This window comes from Bos mutus, chromosome 16, assembly GCF_027580195.1.
Source record: "Bos mutus isolate GX-2022 chromosome 16, NWIPB_WYAK_1.1, whole genome shotgun sequence".
NCBI lineage: Eukaryota > Metazoa > Chordata > Mammalia > Artiodactyla > Bovidae > Bos > Bos mutus.
Window position 1 is genome coordinate 72,863,167 of NC_091632.1, and position 16,504 is coordinate 72,879,670.

Genomic DNA, 16,504 nt, shown 5'->3' on the forward strand with positions numbered 1-16,504 from the left:
TAAACAAATTCTTTAATAAAACAACCACAAATACAGAAGTTAAAATAGACTGCTATTTATTCTGATCCCAAAAGTCACACTTTGCTACTGATGGTCCTGCTGTAAAATGAAGCATGGGTCATCAGGAAACTTAGGAATCTAGAGGGGGGAAAAAGTGCGGAACCAGGAAGGGGTAGGAGATGACGACTTAGGATAGACATTGTAACAACAAATCCTATCTAAACATAGCCAATTAATCTGATTAAGAACTAGGTATCACAGCCACTATGGAGAACAGTGTGGAGAGTCCTTAAAAAACTGGAAATAGAACTGCCTTATGATCCAGCAATCCCACTGCTGGGCATACACACTGAGGAAACCAGAAGGGAAAGAGACACGTGTACCCCAATGTTCATCACAGCACTGTTTATAATAGCCAGGACATGGAAGCAACCTAGATGCCCATCAGCAGATGAATGGATAAGAAAGCTGTGGTACATATACACAATGGAGTATTACTCAGCCATTAAAAAGAATACATTTGAATCAGTTCTAATGAGATGGATGAAACTGGAACCTATTATACAGAGTGAAGTAAGCCAGAAAGAAAAACACCAATACAGTATACTAATGCATATATATGGAATTTAGAAAGATGGTAACAATAACCCTGTGTATGAGACAACAAAAGAGACACTGATGTATAAAACAGTCTTATGGACTCTGTGGGAGAGGGAGAGGGTGGGAAGATTTGGGAGAATGGCATTGAAACATGTATAATATCATGTATGAAACGAGTCGCCAGTCTAGGTTCAATGCACGATACTGGATGCTTGGGGCTGGTGCACTGGGATGACCCAGAGGGAGGGTATGGGGAGGGAGGAGGGAGGAGGGTTCAGGATGGGGAATACAGGTATACCTGTGGCAGATTCATTTTGATATTTGGCAAAACTAATACAATATTGTAAAGTTTAAAAATAAAATAAAATTTAAAAAAAATAAAATAAATATCACAACCAAAAAAAAAAAAAGAAGAACTAGGTATCAGAGTTCCATCAGAAAAGCAAACACAGAAAAAGTGATCTGAATACTGATATACAATATTATAGGAGTTAGACCACAAGACATTGTGAGCTGGTAGATCAATCTATGCAGGTTACTGTCTGTTGCTCTGGCTATAAGTCAGACAGACTAGCAGCTAGGAAATAAACTGGAAAAGCTAAGACCTGCAGGAACAAATCAGAATCCATCAGGAACACACAAGGACAAAGCAGAATTTATGGCATCTCTCACCATCTACAACCCCGATGCCATGATGGCTGCAGGAGAGCAAGGTACTTGGCTCTGTGCTTGGCCTGTAACTCAAGGAAGCAGGAGATGTGGGAGCAGAAGAGACTGAGGGTACCCTGTCACCCCACTCTATCAACATGAGCTAGGAGAACAGAAACAGATAAACGAGTTTCCACACTGGGGACCTACATCAATCTTCAGAGCTTAAGATCTGCCTCCCAGATCTTGTATAAAATGTCTTGTGCCCAGTGCCCACAGGGAAGGGAATTCTGGAAAATGTACTTCCAGCTTAGGTAAGCAGGCACAGGAAAGAGTAACCACAAATAATTAACAGTGAAGAGCTACTTTAATTATGAATAAGTATAATTTATAACTTGTTCTGAATCATTTTGATATTTTTAAACTATTAAAAAGTTAGTTTATTTCATAATGCGAATAACACCAATGGTAGATTGTATAATAGCAAGGCATATGCCCAGGACACCAGAAATATCGAGGGACCAAAATTAATTATTTTGAATCAGTGTGAAATAATTTGATATTTCTACATATGTGACAGACATTTGGATATTGCTACTGTTATTTTATAGTTTGGTTTTGTTTTATGTAGAGCTGTTTATTACTGAATGGACAGTAGGTACATATCATAATATTAGTTCTTAAGATCTCCAAAGGATTTAAACTAGTCTTGAGTTCCACAACTGTCAAACAATAACTGGGCTGTTTACATAAATTCCCAAAACAAACAAGTCCTTTTAGGATATAAAAGGTAAATTTTTAACAGACTAAGTCCAACTAACGCTTTATGTCATCTTCTTGGTAGTGCATCTGAAATACCCACTCAGCGGTGCTCCATGTAAAGTGAAGTCTCAATAGGCGCCATTCTCTAAGTGTGCTGAATTTTTCATATATTTAATAGAACTTATGATTTACTTTGTATTACTCAGTAACAAAGCATATCAAGACGAACTTCTATAGAAAATGCAAAGTTTATTGATACTTTTTAATTTATAAGTAAATAAAACTAAGTGGTAAAATGCCATTTATCACAATTGCATTCAAATCTCAAAACTGAATTGTAAAAATTTAAAAAGATTTCAAATCCCTCACATACATATTTTCCTTTCTTTTGTGTTGTGCGTCCTCACAGAAACTGACGGTAATTCTACATAAGAAACTGAAAGAACTCCTAGACTAAGATTGTCAAACAAAATACAGGACAACCAGTTAAATTTAACTTTCATATAAATGATACTTTTTTTAGTGTAAATACTGTAGGGGCCATCAGTTCAGTCCAGTTCAGTCGCTCAGTCATGTCCAACTCTTTGCGACCCCACGAATCACAGCACACCAGGCCTCCCTGTCCATCACCAACTCCCGGAGTTCACCCAGACTCACATCCATTGAGTCAGTGATGCCATCCAGCCATCTCATCCTCTGTCGTCCCCTTCTCCTCCTGCCCCCAATCCCTACCAGCCTCAGAGTCTTTTCCAATGAGTCAACTCTTCGCATGAGGTGGCCAAAGTACTGGAGTTTCAGCTTTAGCATCATTCCTTCCAAAGAAATCCCAGGGCTGATCTCCTTCAGAATGGACTGGTTGGATCTCCTTGCAGTCCAAGGGACTCTCAAGAGTCTTCTCCAACACCACAGTTCAAAAGCATCAATTCTTTGGCGCTCAGCCTTCTTCAGAGTCCAACACTCACATCCATACATGACCACAGGAAAAACCATAGCCTTGACTTAGACGGATCTTTGTTGGCAAAGTAATGTCTCTGCTTTTGAATATGCTATCTAGGTTGGTCATAACTTTCCTTCCAAGGAGTAAGCGTCTTTTCATTTCATGGCTGCATTCACCATCTGCAGTGATTTTGGAGCCCAGAAAAATAAACTCTGGCACTGTTTCCACTGTTTCCCCATCTATTTCCCATGAAGTGATGGGACCAGATGCCATGATCTTCCTTTTCTGAATGTTGAGTTTTAAGCCAACTTTTTCACTCTCCTCTTTCACTTTCATCAAGAGGCTTTTGAGTTCCTCTTCACTTTCTGCCATAAGGGTGGTGTCATCTGCATATCTGAGGTTATTGATATTTCTCCTGGCAATCTTGATTCCAGCTTGTGTTTCTTCCAGTCCAGCATTTCTCATGATGTACTCTGCATGTAAGTTAAATAAACAGGGTGACAATATATAGCCTTGACGAACTCCTTTTTCCTATCTGGAACCAGTCTGTTGTTCCATGTCCAGTTCTAACTGTGGCTTCCTGACCTGCATACAGGTTTCTCAAGCAGTAGGTCAGGTGGTCTGGTATTCCCATCTCTTTCAGAATTTTTCACAGTTTATTGTGATCCACACAGTCAAAGGCTTTGGCATAGTCAATAAAGCAGAAATAGATGTTTTTCTGGAACTCTCTTGCTTTTTCAATAATACTAAAAAAATAAAGTATATCTGTTATCAGAAATTCAAATTGAACTGGGTGCCCTCTATTTTCATTTATCTGGCAACTCTACCCTACGCATATGGTAGAAAACTAATATGCAAAAAGTTTACCTGAAATGTATGAATGATTTGTACAGGGGATTATCAGAACAGCTGTCAGAAGGCTGGAAAGAAATCTTCTTGGAGGTCATGTGCAAGTGTTCATGATGGGAAAAAGTCTCCTGCCTCCTCCCCATCTCTGCTCCATCCCAGAGAACATATTGTCTTCCAGCCATTTTAGCCAGAGGGGCCTGCCTGAGTCAGTAAAAATGAATTAAATTGACTGTGTAGCTCCCCTATCCCCCAAGACAGTGTTTATCATTGTTATCATTTTCCCATTTCCTCTCAGTGCTTCTTGGTAACAATCTCTGCTGCTAATGTCAACAAGGAACAGAAAAGATTTTACTGTCATAAAGTGCTTCTAACATTTATTACACTCCATGGCCATGCAACTAGCTTAAAAAGTAACCTTTCAAACCACCATGAGAGGAAAGCAGGGCTGTTGATACCCCTGAAGACAAAAATAGAATGCTAAAACTTCAACTGATCCCATTCTGATTCTTTCAACAGCTTCTTTCCTCTTTCAGAGTTTTGAAAACTTACATTTAAAGAAGTCTCCAAGACAGGGACTGGACAAAGACTTAAGACAAAGCAAGTCTATTCTACAAAACAGAAGAATAAAAAAATAAGAAACAAATATCAAACAAATAAGTTGCTTTTAAGCACTGTCCCCTCTCCATGCCCTGTAAATAATTAATCATAAAATACATGAAATGAAAGCTACCTTCATTATGCCAAAGGTCTATTTTCCATTTTTTTTAGTGATTTTTCCAACTATATTGTGTCTACACCAATACTTTTAATAATAGAAAGATGAAACTAGGAGATTTTAGGATAAAATAAGTATAATATAGCTCTTAGAAGAACAGCTTTTATAATTAGATAGCTTGAAATAAAATATGGATTATGCTTCTTTCTAGCTAGAAGATGATCAGATAAGCTACTTAGCCTTCTGAAGCTCTAGTCTGCTTTCCATTTGTAAATTGGTGTTATTAATGATACCTTTTTTACAGGGATCTGTGTAATTATTAGGTGAGATAATGTTTATAAAGTTCTTAGAAGAGAATCCACCAAATAATTTGCTCTAAAATAAGTATTGCTTATGATACACCTCATTATTTTCTGATAATTTCATTTTATAAAGTGTCACAAAGAAGCACATAAAGTTTTGTTTTGAATCTGGTTAAAGGCTTCTCTCGTGATTCATATGGTAAAGAATCCACCTACAATGTGGGAGACCTAGGTTCTATCCCTGGGTTGGGATGGAGATCCCCTTGGAGGAGGGCATGGCACCCTACTCCAATATTCTTGCCAAGAAAATGGTGGGCTACAGTCCATGGGGTCACAAAGAGTTGGACACGACTGAGCAGCTGAGCACAAGTGATGTTGAAGGAACACTGAACTTAAGGATGGGGAATGCACAGAGGAAAAAGATTGGTTCATTCATTCATTCATTCAACAAAACGATATTGAGTACCTACCAGGTACCAAGTACCATAGGAGACAAAGGTTACAGAGCAGAATAAAAATTCCCTTTCCTCAGAGACCACACAATCTAATGAAGGAGGCAGCTGGTGTGCAAGACACTTCTAGTGTGTTGACTGCAGTGATGTGAACACTCCTAGAGAGAAAGGCACTTACCAAGGCCAGGGGTGAACAGAGAGGAGTCATCCTTGAGGACAAATGTTTCTGTTTGATCATGAAAGACAGATGTAAATTAATCAGATAACAACAGGAGGATAATTTAAATGTAGATTACAGGAGCTACAAGAGCCACAGGGAGTTTTAATATGAAGTTTAAAACAGGAGCGTGTCAGGACACTAACTACAGTGGAAGGTCTCATACAGAAGAGTTAGGTGTTTAGATTTTTACCATGAAAGTAGGAAGGGACTCTGGGAGGATTTTAATCAAGGTAGAGATATAATCAGAGTTTTCCTATTTAAAAGATCACCCTTTCAGAAGCATGAAAAGATTATACTGGAGGGAAATGTGTACAGAAGCAAGAAGATCACATCTGCTGTAGCAATCAAGGTGAGATTTTGATTAAGAAAATGGAAATTGCAGTAGAAATAGAGAGGAAGGAAAGGAATCAAGAAACATTCAGGGGAAGAATTAGAAGTCTTAGCACTGAGGGAAAGGGATAATCCTCAGTGACTCCTAATGTCTGCTACAGGACCGTAAGTGAGAGTGTGTTGGCTGGAAGAAGGGCAGGACATTAAGCTTCTTTAGTCACTGAGTAATTGACTACATCAGCCAGATAACCTATCTGAAGCAGTTTAACTGATATTAGAACAATACCATTTTAACATGTCCTTACATTACAAGCTTTAAATTTTTTCCAAAAGTATACAAGCAGTGTATTCTGGTTTTAAAGAGAAAGTGAAAGTCACTCAATCGTGTCAGACTCTTTTCGATCCCATGGACTATACAGTCCATTGAATTCTCCAGGCCAGAATACTGGAGTGGGTAGCCTTTCCCTTCTCCAGGGGATCTTCCCAACCCTGGGATCAAACCTGAGTCTCCTGCATTGCAGGTGGATTCTTTACCAACTGAGGTATCAGGGAAACCCTCTGGTTTGAAAATTCTTGGCAAATACAGTGCTTATATTCAATCAGCCCTTTTGTATTTCTAAGGAGAGTTTCAAGTGAAAACTTGCTTTCTTGCAATAAAAAGAAGAAAAAAGAAAACATTCAGGGAAAGGAGACTCTTGTTAAATTTTACCTTTTTTGGACAGCAATGCATATGCCATCAGTTAAGTTCAGTTGCTCAGTCATCTCTGACTCTTTGTGACCCCATGGACCACAGCACTCCAGGCCTCCCTGTCCATCATCAACTCCCAGAGCTTGGTCAAATTCATGTCCATCAAGTTGGTGATGCCATCCAACTATCTCATCCTTTTCAACAGTGTGAATAGGCATATGCCATAAATCCATACATACATGGAGTTACTCAAAAAAAAAAAAGAAATACCCAGATATTTCTAAAGCATTTTACCCCAAAATGAAATGAAAGCAAGAGTTCTAGTAAAACTAGATTTAAATACGGAAATGGGGTCAAAACATAGAAGAGAAATCTGCGTATGAGGAAAGCAACAGTAAAAAGCATAAAATATAAATAAAATCTAATGGGTCTCTAAATGATTAGACTTAGGAGAGTCTTTATCTCCAGGAAGTCTAACACTCACCATACCATACAAGTTTTATAATAATGTCAATATTATTTATTAGAATAAGGATTTTTATGAGACACTGGTAGAATATATTAGAATGGCAGATTAATGTGAAGTCCCAATTTTCAGTAGCTTATAACTTTGGCAGTATATTTAATTTCAAATGGAACTTGGCATGAGTTTACTATGTCAGACTTTAGCCCTTGCCAAGTTTGACAAGCATCCAGTTCAGCTGTTTTTGGGCTAATGTGAATGCCAAAGTAAAGACTTTTTTTTTTTCTGCATTCAACAACATTTTTCATTATAAAAAGCAAAAATGAGTAAATGAATGTTTATTGTTGGGCCCCTTAATTAATGTAAAACAATTCTCACACAAAGCAGAAATGCAAAGTGATTCAGTGAGCAAAGTAATGGACTGAGGACTCCGCAGAAGTAAATTTTAGTTTTGCTACTGACTCACTATGCAAAGTTGGATAAGTAACGTTGCCTCTTTATGCCTCAGCTTATTCCACAGTAAGATTAGGAGATTAATACAAACATGCATAATCATAATGAAAATGGCTGTAAAGCAGTTTTCAAGTTTAAACATATAATAACTTCTCTTTTCAATACCTTTTCACTATAGGGATTTTTAAGGAAATAAATAAATTTGGGCATATAATGATGACCTATCTAAAGTTGTATAAAAAGCTAGTCTATTAATGTATCAGTATACCCTGGGAATTAATTAGGATCTCTGGGAAGCTATTTGTTCTTTTAGGTAACTAAGTATCATTTAGTGAATTAATGATTTGGTTCACCATTTTGGAAATTACAGTTTCATTACATAAAACAATGCCCAAGTGGCTTGAAGAAGTTAGTACAGTCTACTTCAAAAAACAACTAATTTTCTGCTAATGATAGTTTAGGCACTAGACCAAAAAGACCAACTAGCTTGATAAATCAGTGCAAAGGATGCAAGTTTTTTCTATGTATAATGAGTGAAATCACTATTTTCTTGGTCACATTAAGGATTGATTAGTAGGCACTTTTAAATGTCACAGTCAACTGAATTACAGCTTGAACTGCCTCTTAAGTCAACCCAAAATACCAGAGTAATCCAGTAATTTTAATTCCATAGACATAGCAAAAGATGATATCCAACGTATCTTCCATTCAGTCCTGCTTGGATTGCATAGGGCCACACATAAAAGAAAAGAAACATTAATTACATAATTATTTACAAATGTCTATGTATTCAGTTTTCTGTAAGAATAAACAGAGAGAGTGACAGAAGAGGAGACCCCAGCCTCCATTCCCTGATAAAGATCAATAATTAAAAGTTACACAACTATCCACAAACAAAAACAGCCCTGGGAGAGCTCTGGAGTTCTTAAAAGAAACTTCAACGATTTGGTGAAACAAAAAGAAGAAAAAGCAGTTTCATTTTGCCTGCATCATCAAATCCCCCAAGTTATCAGTGCTCAGTTCCAAGAGGAAATAATGCAACTAGAAACATTTCTTGTCACAGAGTGAGGAAGAATGGGATGAGTGACCAGTTGCTCCAGGCTTTTGAGCACCATGGAAAGGCCCTGTTTAGGATTCACTCCGTTAAGAGATCAGCAAAACTGTGATACGTAGTGATGGTTGGAAACAAAGAAGAAAAGCGGGGACTACCAATATCAGCCATGGAGTATGAGCAACCACAATTCCAGTGAGCTTGTTTATGACTTTAGCATCTTTGTCTCTGAGAAATTGATGGTGAGCACAAATGCTATGAACTCCTGCAGATGTTGCGTGCTTTTGCCCCACAGGTATTTGTGTTTCCTGATGCCAAGTACCTGATTCTCTGCCTGCTCCCTCCCTCTCCTACCCCTGCCAGAGCCCAGGACCTACACTAGCAGCTGCCCCAGGTCTCTGCAGCTAAACAAGTGCAAGATGACAGTCTAGATCCCCACAGTTGATGCCCCACTGCCATGCAGGCACACAGAACTCAAACTTCTAGCTGTGCATGTGCACACAGCTGGACTTAGGCCCATCACCAACCTCCACTCTCAAGCCCTTATTGCAAAACCCAGCAGTACAGGACCCCTATGGCCATAAGTGCACCCACAGTTGGTTCCAGCCTTTGCTGCTTGCTCTGGCCCCCACCACTACATCTATTTGCAATCAGCCTCTACCACTATACAGGCACTTGCAGCTGGTTTCTTCAGCTGGGTTTCTGTGTACCACAGATTCCAGTCATTTATGTGGTTTTCCCTGGACCATAACATCCCTTTGAGTATCATTAGACCCCCTGCAGCACAAAAAAACTATGTAGCAGTTGATGCTGTGAACCACAATGCCCTAAAGCCAATAAGCCACAACAGCCCCCACCCCAGATCTAATGCAGTCACATGCTCCCACACTGATACCCTTCACCACTAGACTCAGAGGTCATACTATGCTCCAGCATGCTCCCACTCACAGGTGGTGACTGCTTCTTCAAATCTGCAAACACCTACACAAAGCTACAGATCACAAGGAATCAGAGACACATAACTAACCAAGGAAATACAGTAAATCTCCAGTAACTGGCTCCAAAGAAATGGAGATTCAAAAACTGCCCAAGAAAAAAAATTTCAATAATCATTCTAAAAATGCTCAGAAAGTTAGAAAAAGACACAAACACATAACTAAACAATATTAAAGAAACAATACAAAAACAAGATGAGAAATTTAACAAAGAGATAACAAAAACTGAAGGAATCAAACAGAAATTTTGGAGCTGAAAAATATAATGACTGAAGAATTCAATAAAAAGCTTCATTACAGACTAGAATAAGCTGAAAGAAGCATCAGTGAACTTGGAAGACAGATGATTCACATGGTCAGAGGAAATGTTTTCAATTTTTTGCCATTGAGGATAATATTTGCTGTGGGTTTGTCATTTATGGCTTTTATTATGATGAGGTATGTTCCTTCTATGCCTGCTTTCTGGGGATTTTTTAATCATAAATGGGTATTGAATTGTCAAAGGCTTTCTCTGCATCTATTGAGATAAGCATATGGTTTTTCTCTTTCAATTTGTTAATATGGTGTATCACATTGATTGATTTGCAAATATTGAAGAATCCTTGCATCCCTGGGATAAAGCCCATTTGGTCATGATGTATGATCTTTTTAATATGTTATTGGATTCTGTTTGCTAGAATTTTGTTGAGCATTTTCACACCTATGTACATCAGTGATACTGGCCTGTGGTTTTCTTTTTTTGTGGCATCTTTGTCTGGATTTGGTATTAGGGTGATGGTAGACTCACAGAATGAGTTTGGGAGTTTACCTTCCTCTGCAATTTTCTGGAAGACTTTAAGGAGGACAGGTTTAGCTCTTCTTTAAATTTTTGGTAGAATTCACCTGTGACTCCATCTGATCCCAGGCTTTTGTTTGTTGAAAGATTTTTGATTACAGCTTCAAGTTCCATGCTTGTGATGGGTCTGTTAATATTTTCTATTTCTTCCTGGTTCAGTTTTGGAAGGTTATACTTTTCTAAGAATGGTCCATTTTTCCAAGTTGTCCATTTTACTGGCTCACAGTAGGCTCTTATGATCTTTCTCTTTTCTGTGTTACCTGTTGTGATTTCCCAATTTTCATTTCTAATTTTATTGATGTGATTCTTCTCCCTTTTTTTCTTGATAAGTCTGGCAAACAGTCTGTCTACTTTATTTACCTTCTCAAAGAACCACTTGTTAGTTTTGCTGATTTTTGTTAAGGTCTCCTTTATTTCTTTTTCATTTATTTCTGCTCTAATTTATGATTTCTTTCCTTCTACTAACTTTGGGATTCTTCTTTTTCTAGTTGCTTTAAGTGTATGGATAGGTTGTTTATTTGATGTTACTCTTGTTTCTTGAAGTAGGCTTGTATTGCTGTGAACCTCCCTTTTAGCACTGCTTTTACCGAATTCCATAGGTTTTAGGTGCTTGTGTTTTCATTTTCATTTGTTTCTATGCATATTTTTATTTTCTTTTTGATTTCCTCCATAATCTGTTGATTATTCAGAATCATATAGTTCACCCTCATTTCATTTACAGTCAGGAACCAGACAAGGGTATGTACTCTCACCACTACTATTCAACATAGTTTTGGAAGTCCTAGCCACAGCAATCAGAGAAGAAAAAGAAATAAAGGGAATCCAGATTGGAAAAAAAGAAGTAAAACTCTCACTGTTTGCAGATGACATGATACTCTATGTAGAAAATCCTTAAGAGACCACCAGAAAATTTCTAGAACTAATCAATGAATATAGTAAAGTTGCATGATATAAAACTAATACACAGGAATCCCTTGCATTCCTATACACTAACAATGAGAAAACAGAAAGAGAAATTAAGGTAACAATCCCATTAACCACTGCAATGAAAAGAATAAAATACTTAGGAATAAATTTACCTAAAGAAACAAAAGACCTATATATAGAAAACTATAATAAACTAATGAAAGAAATCAAAGATGACACAAATAGAGGGAGAAATATACCATGTTCATGGACCAGAAGAATCAATAAGGTGAGAATCAGTATACTACCCAGAGCAATCTATTGACTCAATGCAATCCCTATCAAGCTACCAATGGTATTTTTCAGAGAACTAGAACAAATAATTTCACAATTTGTATGGAAATACAAAAAACCTCGAATAGCCAAAGCAATCTTGAGAAAGAATGGAGCTGGAGGAATCAACCTGCCTGACTTCAGGGTATACTACAAAGCTGTAGTCATCAAAACAGGATGGTACTGGCAAAGACAGAAATATAGATCACCTGAACAAAATAGAAAGCCCAGAGATAAATCCACACACCTATGGACACCTTATTTTTGACAAAGGAGGCAAGAATATACAATGGAGAAAAGACCACTTCTTTAACAAATGGTGCTGGGAAAACTGGTCAACCACTTGTAAAAGGATGAAATTAGAACAGTTTCTAATACCATACACAAAAATAAACTCAAAATGGATTAAAGATCTAAAACTATAAAAGTCCTAAAGGAAAACATAGGCAAAACACTCTCTGACACAAATCATAGCAGGATCCTCTATGACCTACCTCCCAGAGTAATGGAAATAAAAGCACAATAAACTAATGGGACCTAATTAAACTTAAAAACTTTTGTACAACCAAGGAAACTAAAAGTAAGGTGAAAAGACAGCCTTCAGAATGGGAGAAAATAATAGCAAACAAAACAGCTGACAAAGAATTAATCTCCAAAATATACAAGCAGCTCATGCAGCTCAATACCAGAAAAATAAATGACCAAAGATTTATTGGTCATATAAATCTTGACCCATATAAAATTTGACCCATATATTGGGTCAAAGAACTAAACAGACATTTATCCAAAGAAGACATACAGATGGCTAACAAATGCATGAAAAGATGTTCAACATCACTCATTATCAGATAAATGCAAATCAAAACCACAATGAGGTACCATCTCGTGCCAGTCAGAATGGCTGCCATCATTGTTTGTAATACAAACAATAAATGCTGGAGGGGGTGCAGAGAAAAGGGAACCCTCTTACACTGTTGGTGGGAATGCAAACTAGTACAGCCACTATGGAGAACAGTGTGGAAATTCCTTCAAAAACTGGAAATAGAAGTGCCATATGATTGAGCAATCCCACTGCTGGGCATACACACTGCTGCTGCTGCTGCTAAGTTGCTTCAGTCGTGTCCGACTCTGTGCGACCCCATAGACGGCAGCCCACTATGCTCCTCTGTCCCTGGGATTCTCCAGGCAAGAACACTGGAGTGGGTTGCCATTTCCTTCCCCAATGCATGAAAATGAAAAGTGAAAGTGAAGTTGCTCAGTCATGCCCAACTCTTAGCGACCCCATGGACTGCAGCCTACCAGGCTCCTCCGTCCATGGGATTTTCCAGGCAAGAGTACTGGAGTGGGGTGCCATTGCCTTCTCCATATACACTGAGGAAACCAGAATTGAAAGAGACACATGTACCTCAATGCTCACTGCAGCACTGTTTACAATAGCTATGACATGGCAGCAACCTAGATGTCCATCAGCAGATGAATGGATAAGGAAGTTGTGGTACATATACATAATGGAATACTACTCAGGTATAAAAATGAATGCATTTAAGTCAGTTCTAATGAGGTGGATGAAACTGGAGCCTAATATACATAGTGAAGTAGGCCAGAAAGAAAAACACCAATACAGTATACTAACATTCATATATGGAATTTAGAAAGATGGTAACAGAAACCCTATATGCAAGACAGGAAAAGAGACATAGATGTAAAGAACAGACTTTTGGACTATGTGGAAGGTGGGGGTTGGCTGATTTGAGAGAATAACATTGAAACATGTAGATTACCATATGTTAAATAGATGACCAAGTTCAATGCATGAAGCACGGCACTCAAAGCTGGTGCTCTGGGACAACCAAGAGGGATGGGTAAGGAGGGAGATGGGAGGGTGGTTCAGGATGTTGGGACACATGTACATCCATGGCTGATTCATGCTGACATATGGCAAAAACCACCACCATATTGTAAAGCAATTAGATTCCAATTAAAATTAAATACTTAATTTTTAAAAAGTCAGAGAAGGGCATGGCCTCCCACTCTAGTATTCTTGCCTGGAGAATTCCATGGACAGAGGAGCCTGGTGGGCTGCAGTCCACGCGGTCACAAAGAGTTGAACACGACTGAGCAACTAACACTCACATACACACACATGGAACAAAAATAAAAAAGAATAAAAAGTAATGAAACAAATCTGCAACTCCTATGCAACACAATTAAGAAACAAAGTTTGTGTCATGTGATTCTGAGGGAGAAAGATGTAAAAAGCTTATTTAAAGAAATAATGGCTGAAATCTTCCAAAACCTAGGGTAGGATTTGTACACCCAAGGTTATGAAGTTAATACATCATTTCAAAATTATAATTAAGATTTCTTTTCTTCAAGATACATTATAACAAAAATGTCTAAACTGAATTTAATGAAGCAAAAGATAAAAAAAAATTCTCTAATACAAGGGAAGCTCCTTAAAGTTTTCAGTGGATTTCTCAGTAGAGACTTTATCAGGCCAGGAGAGATTAGGAGGATCTATTCAGGGAGTTTAAAGAAAAAAACTGCCAACCAACATTATTTCACGCAGCAAAGTTGTTTTAAAATGATAGCAAACTAAAGACTTGTCCAAACAAACAAAAGCTAAAGAAATCCATTATCATCAGACCACCTAAGAAATGCTTAAAAAGGGTTCTTTAAGCTGAAATGAAAGAATGCTAACTAGTAACATGACAACGTATGAACATTAAAAACACACAGGTAAAGGCAAGTATATAGTCATATCTGAATATTATACTACAATAATATGGTGGTGTATTAATGGTGATGTTTTCTAATATAAATTTAAAAGGACAGGAACATTAAAAATAAGTATAGCTGTAATCCTTTGTTAATGAATATACAACTCAAAAAGATGGAAAGTGTGACACCAAATACTAATAAACGTGTGAAGAAAATAAAAGGTAGAGTTAAATTGTTATCAGCTTTAAAAGACTTACTTCCATAACATATTTCAAATAAGTTTCAGGGTAGCTATGAAGTGAAATAGATGTTTTTCTGGAACTCTCTTGCTTTTTCCATGATCCAGCAGATGTTGGAAATTTGATCTCTAGTTCCTCTGCCTTTTCTAAAACCAGCTTGAACATCTGGAAGTTCACAGTTCACGTATTGCTGAAGCCTGGCTTGGAGAATTTTGAGCATTACTTTACTAGCGTGTGAGTGCAACTGTGTGGTAGTTTGAGCATTCTTTGGCATTGCCTTTCTTTGGGATTGGAATGAAAACTGACCTTTTCCAGTCCTGTGGCCACTGCTGAGTTTTCCAAATTTGCTGGCATATTGAGTGCAGCATTTTCACAGCATCATCTTTCAGGATTTGAAATAGCTCAACTGGAATTCCATCACCTCCACTAGCTTTGTTCGTAGTGATGCTTTCTAAGGCCCACTTGACTTCACATTCCAGGATGTCTGGCTCTAGGTCAGTGATCACACCATGGTGATTATCTTGGTCATGAAGATCTTTTTTGTACAGTTCTTCTGTGTATTCTTGCCACCTCTTCTTAATATCTTCTGCTTCTATTAGGTCCCTACCATTTCTGCCCTTTATTGAGCCTATCTTTGCATGAAATGTTCCCTTGGTATCTCTAATTTTCCTGAAGAGATCTCTAGTCTTTCCCATTCTGTTGTTTTCCTCTATTTCTTTGCACTGATTGCTATAGGGAGGCCTGGCTTGCTGTGATTCATGGGGTCGCAAAGAGTCAGACACGACTGAATGACTGAACTGAACTGCTAAAGTAAAAGCTTTCAGTAGACACATACAAGATAAACAGAAGGATGTACAACTATTGTTGTTACTTAGTGACTCAGTCATGTCTGACTCTTTGTGACCCCAGCACACCAGGCTTCTCTGTCCATCACGAACTCCTGGAGCTTGCTCAAAATCATGTCCACTGAGTCGGTGATGCCATCTAACCACCTTATCCTCTGTCGTCCCCTTCTCCTCCCACCTTCAATCTTTCCCAGCATCAGGGTCTTTTCTAATGAGTCAGCTCTTCTCATTAGGTGGCCAAAGTATTGGAGCTTCAACTCCAGCATCAGTCCTTCTGATGAACATTCAGGGCTGATTTCCTTTAGGATTGACTAGTTTGATCCCCTTGCAGTTCAAGGGACTCTCAAGAGTCTTCTCCAATACCACAGTTCAAAAGCACCAATTCTCCACTGTTCAGCCTTCTTTATGGTCTAGCTCTCACATCCATGCACGACTACTGGAAAAACCACAGCTTTGACTAGACAGACCTTTGTCAGCAAAGTAATGTCTCTGCTTTTTAATATGCTGTCTATGTTGGTCATAGCTTTCCTTCCAAGGAGCAAGTGTCTTTAATTTCATGGTTGCAGTCACCATCTGCAGTGATTTTGGAGCCCAAGAAAATAAAGTCCATCACTCTTTCCATTGTTTCCCCATCTGTTCACCATGAAGTAATGGGACTGGATGCCATGATCTTTGTTTTTTGCTTGTCAAGTTTTAAGCCAGCTTTTTCTCTATAAAAGTTATCATTTACAAAACATTACAGCAAGAAAGGAAGAGGGGAATCACAAAACAGCCAGAAAACAATTACCTAGATGGTAGTAGCAAGTCCTTACCGATCAATAATTACTTTAAATATAAATGAATTCAATGATCCAACCAAAAGGGATAAAGGGACTGATGGATTTTAAAAAAATAAAGTCCAACATACGCTGCCTTATAATATGCTTTAACTGCAAGGACATAGAGAGGATCAAAGTAGTTTCCTTAAAAAACAAGAAATACAACTACCATATGACTCAGCAATTCCACTAGTAGGCATACAGTCTGAGAATATTGTAATTCGAAAGGACACATGTAGGGACTTCCCTGGTGGTCCAGTGGTTAAGAATTTGCCTTCCAATGCAGGGAATGAAGGTTCAATTCCTGGTTGGGGAACTAAGATCCCACCTGTCATGGAGTAA